The following is a 4,901-nucleotide window of genomic DNA, read 5'->3' as shown; positions in this document are numbered from 1 at the left end:
TCATATGCGTGGACAAGATGTACCGGGAAGCAATCGTGGCAGAGTCTTCGGAAGCCACTGTTCCCGCCAAGGAAAGCAAGAAAAAGAGGAGAGATAGTAAGGATTCCAGCAAGGAATCCGGGAAGCATACCTCTTTGGAGCACACTGTGCCAGTTGATGATTTGCCGAAAAGTTCCAATAGCAAGAGATCCAAGGCTGCTGCGCCCGCTGTGAAGAAGGTCCCGACAGGGCTGGCTGGCGCTGATGGTGATACGTCTCCAACATATCTATAATTTTTGACTGTTCCATGCTGTTACATTATCATTATTGGATGTTTTATAATCATTTTATAGTCATTTATATCATTTGTTGGGACTAACCTATTGACATAGTGCCAAGTGCCAGTTGCTGTTTTTGCATATTTTTTACATCATAGAAAATCAATATCAAATGGAGTCCAAACACCGCGAAACTTTTAGGAGAATTTTTATGGACCAGAACACCCAGGATGGGCCCGAGCAGCACCTGGGGGTGCCCCGAGGGGGGCACAACCCACCAGGGCATGCCCAGGTGGGTTGTGCCCACCTCGGTGGCCTCCCGCACCCCCTCTTCACCCTATAAATTTAAAAATATTCCCAAAACCCTCGGGGTTAACTTAGATCAGAAGTTCCGTCGCCGCAAGGCTCTGTAGCCACCAAAAACCAATCTAGACCCTTTCCGGCACCCTCCGGAGGGGGGAATCATCACCGGTAGCCATCTTCATCATCCCGGCGGCCACCACGATGAGGAGGGAATAGTCCACCCTCGGGGCTGAGGGTTTGTGCCAGTAGCTATGTGTTTAATCTCTCTCTCTCTCTCCCATGTTCTTGAGATGTCACGATCTTGATGTATCACGGGCTTTGTTAATATAGTCGGATCATATGGTGTTTTCCCCTCTCTATCTTGTTGTGATGAATTGAGTTTTTCCCTTTGAGATTTCGTTGTTATCGGATTGAATACTTCTATGGATTTGAGAACACTTGATATATGTCTTGCAATTGAATAATCGTGGTGACAATGGGGTTTCATATTGATTTACTTGATATATGTTTTGGCACTCAACTCGCGGATTCCCGAGGTGACATTGGGGTAATCTATGCATAGGGGTTGATGCACGTTCTTGCCTTTGTTTCTCCTGTAGAAATCTTGGGGCACTCTTTGAAGTTCTTTGTGTTGGATTGAGTATTATGAATATGAATTTTCTTTGGTGTTATTTTAGTACGAACTCTAGGATAGATCGAACAGAAAGAATAGCTTTATGTTATTTTAGTATGAACTCTTGAATAGATCGAACGGAAAGAATAGCTTTGAGGTGGTTTCGTACCCTACAAACAATTTATTCTTATGTTCTCCGCTAGATAGGAACTTCGGAGTGATTCTTCATCGCACTTTGAGGGGTGGTTATGTGATCCAATTATATTGGCACTGTTGAGAGATTGCACTAGCGAAAGTATGGACCCCAGGCCTCATTTTCAAGCATTGCAATACCATTTTTGTGCCTGTTTACTATTTGTTACCTTGCTGTTTTTATTCATTCAGATTATAAAAATATATTTCTACCATCAATATTACACTTTTATCACCATCTCTTCGCCGAACTAGTGCACCTATACAAATTACCATTGTATTAGGTGTGTTGGGGACACAAGAGACTTTTTATTATTTGGTTGCAGGGTTGTTTGAGAGAGACCATGTTCATCCTACACCTCCCACGGATTGATAAACCTTAGGTCATCCACTTGAGGGAAAATTGCTACTGTCCTACAAAACTCTGCGCTTGGAGGCCCAACACGTGTCTACAAGAATAAAGTTGCGTAGTAGACATCAAGCTCTTTTCTGGCGCCGTTACCGGGGAGGTGAGTGCTTGAAGGTATATCTTTAGATCTTTCAATTGAATCTTTTAGTTTCTTGTTTTATCACTAGTTTGGTTTATAAAATAAAATTACATAAAAATGGAATTGAGGTTGCATCATATTATTGATCATCTTTATAATATCTTTCTTGAATTGGATCGGGAAATTGTGCTCAATTGTTAGAAGAATAAGTCAATAAAATGTTTGGCACAAAATATTTAAATGATGATCATGATTGCAATGTTGTTAGTATGAATTCTTTGAATATCCATGATGCTAATGATATGCAAAGTCATAAGCTTGGGGATGCTATATTTGATGAATATGATATTTTTAGTCCCCCAAGTTTTGATGAGAAAATTTATTATGATGATTGCATGCCTCCTATTTATGATGATTATATTGATGAAAGTGGATTTGGAGAGGTCATGACTTTATTTAATGATGAATCCACTATTTTGGAGGAGGCTGCAATTGATTATGACAACAAAGTTGCTATCTATGATGATTATGGTGATGACATGTATGCTATAAAGAATAATGATAACAATGAAACTTTTCATCATGATTTTAATTTTCACTCTCATGATAGTTATTTTGTTGAGATTGCTCCCACTACTATTGATGAGAAGAAATTTGCTTATGTGGAGAGTAACAAAATTTCTATGCTTATGTATCATGAAAAGAATGCTTTATGTGATGGTTATATTGTTAAATTCATTCATGATGCCACTGAAAATTATTATAAGGGAGGAACATATGCTTGTAGGAATTGCAATAATATCAAGTTTCCTCTCTTTATGTCGAAAGTTTTGAAGTTGCACTTGTTTTGCCAACCTATGCTAGTTGATTCTTGCTCCCATAAATTATTTGCTCACAAAATCCATATGCATAGGAAGTGGGTTAGACTTAAATGTGCTAGTCATATGCTTCATGATGCTCTGTTCGTGTTTCAATTCTTTACTTTTATGCGAGCATCATTGAAATCATCATGCCTAGCTAAAAGGCATTAAAGAAAAGCGCTTGTTAGGAGACAACCCAACACTTTTACCTACTATTTTGTGTGTTCACATGATTAGGCTACTATATTAATCATGTTTTATTGCTTTTGTTTCAATAAAGTGCCAAGTAAGACCTTTGGGATGGCTTACGGTGATAGTTGATTTGATCTTTGCTGAAAAACAAAAACTTTTGTGCTCAGGAAAACAATTCTTATTTTAACAGAAGCGTGATAAAATGCTGATTATTTTTTCAGAAGATTAATAGACAAATTTCCCAGGTTTTCCTATTTTTTAGGATTTTTGGAGTAGCAGAAGTATGGTTTGAGTACACACTACTACAGATTGTTCTGTTTTTGACAGATTCTGTTTTCAATACATAGTTTGCTTGTTTTCTAGTTTCTATGGCTTATATTGCTTAATATAAATTGTGGAAATGATATGATACAGTAGGCATTGTGTGGAAACAATTATGAATCTTGTCTTTGATAGTACCAAAGTGAAATGGTTTGCTCTTTATCATACTAACCTATCTCACAAAGTTCCGTTAAGTTTTGTGTGATTGAAGTTTTCAAGTTTTGGGTGAGATGTCGATATGAGGAGAATAAAGAGTGACAAGACCCTAAGCTTGGGGATGCCCAAGGCACCCCAAGGTAATATTCAAGGAATATCCAAGCAACCAAGCTTGGGGATGCCCCGGAAGGCATCCCCTCTTTCGTCTCCAACATTATCTGTAACCTCACTTGGAGCTATGTTTTCATTCGTCACATGATATGTGTTTTGCTTAGAACATAATTTTATTTTGTTAGGATTTTCTTTCTGTTATTTAGAATAATGTTTTGCATCTTTTATTTCAATAAAAGTGGCAATGATAGCCTTTGCCATGCTTATTTTGCAAGTATACATGTTGCTGTTGGAAAACAGAAAGTGTACCGCTATTGCAAAAATTCCCTAGAAAAGTCCGAATGTGATAAAATGTTGAAACTTTTTGAAAAAAATGAGAGCTTGTAACTTTTCTACAGTGTGGTAAATTTTCATAATTTTTGGAGTTAAAGAAGTATTGATACTCTTGCATTCTTTACAGACTGTACTGTTTTGGCAGATTGCTGTTATGGTTGCATTGTTTGCATATGTTTGCTTGGTTAATGATTCTATTTGAGGATAGGAGTTTTAAATATGCAGAGGCATTTAGTATGCAATGTTGAATAATAATTTTAGTGATTTGCTATAGTAGAGAATGATAAGGTTTTTGCATTGGTTTATACTAACTTATCTCATGAGTCCTTGTTGAGTTTTGTGTGGATGAAGCTTTTGAGATTTAGGAAAACCGTGATATGAGAAGAATTAAGGAGATACAAAAGCTCAAGCTTGGGGATGACCAAGGCATCCCAAGATAATATTTCAAGAAGTCTCAAGCATCTAAGCTTGGGGATGCCCCGATAGGCATCCCACCTTTCTTCTTCAACAGTTATCGGTTAGTATCGGTTGAGCCTAAGTTTTTGCTTCTTCACATGATGTGTGCTATTCTTGGAATGTCATTTTATTTTGTTTTGGTTCCTGTTTTAATAAAATACTTAGATATGAATTTTTTTAAATAAAATAGAGTCCTCAAATAGTTGCCATGGAGGCTAGGTAAGCGACATTCACATCCTGTCAACGAAGCTCTTTTCTATGGAATTGCTCTAGTGCTTCACTTATATCTTTTTGAGCATGGTGTGATTTAGTATTTTTGAAGAAATTATCTCTTGATTCACTTAAATTAATGTGAGAGAAAGAAATATTATGCTCATGATCTTCACTTATATTTGTTTGATCTTATCAAAAGCAACACATGAAAATCAGTTCCAAAGTGACAGATATCCAAGAAGGATATAATAAAAACTTTCATGAAGATCATTGGACAAAATAAACTTGATTCTTAGTAATAGTTTTGAGATATGATGATGTGATATGTGAGTCATCTTGATGAGTAATTATGCTTTAGTAAGAATATTGCTGTTAAGGTTTGTGATTCCCTATGCAAGCACGAAAG

The sequence above is a fragment of the Triticum urartu genome, chromosome 4 (assembly GCF_003073215.2).
Source record: "Triticum urartu cultivar G1812 chromosome 4, Tu2.1, whole genome shotgun sequence".
NCBI lineage: Eukaryota > Viridiplantae > Streptophyta > Magnoliopsida > Poales > Poaceae > Triticum > Triticum urartu.
This window is presented reverse-complemented; position numbering follows the sequence as displayed.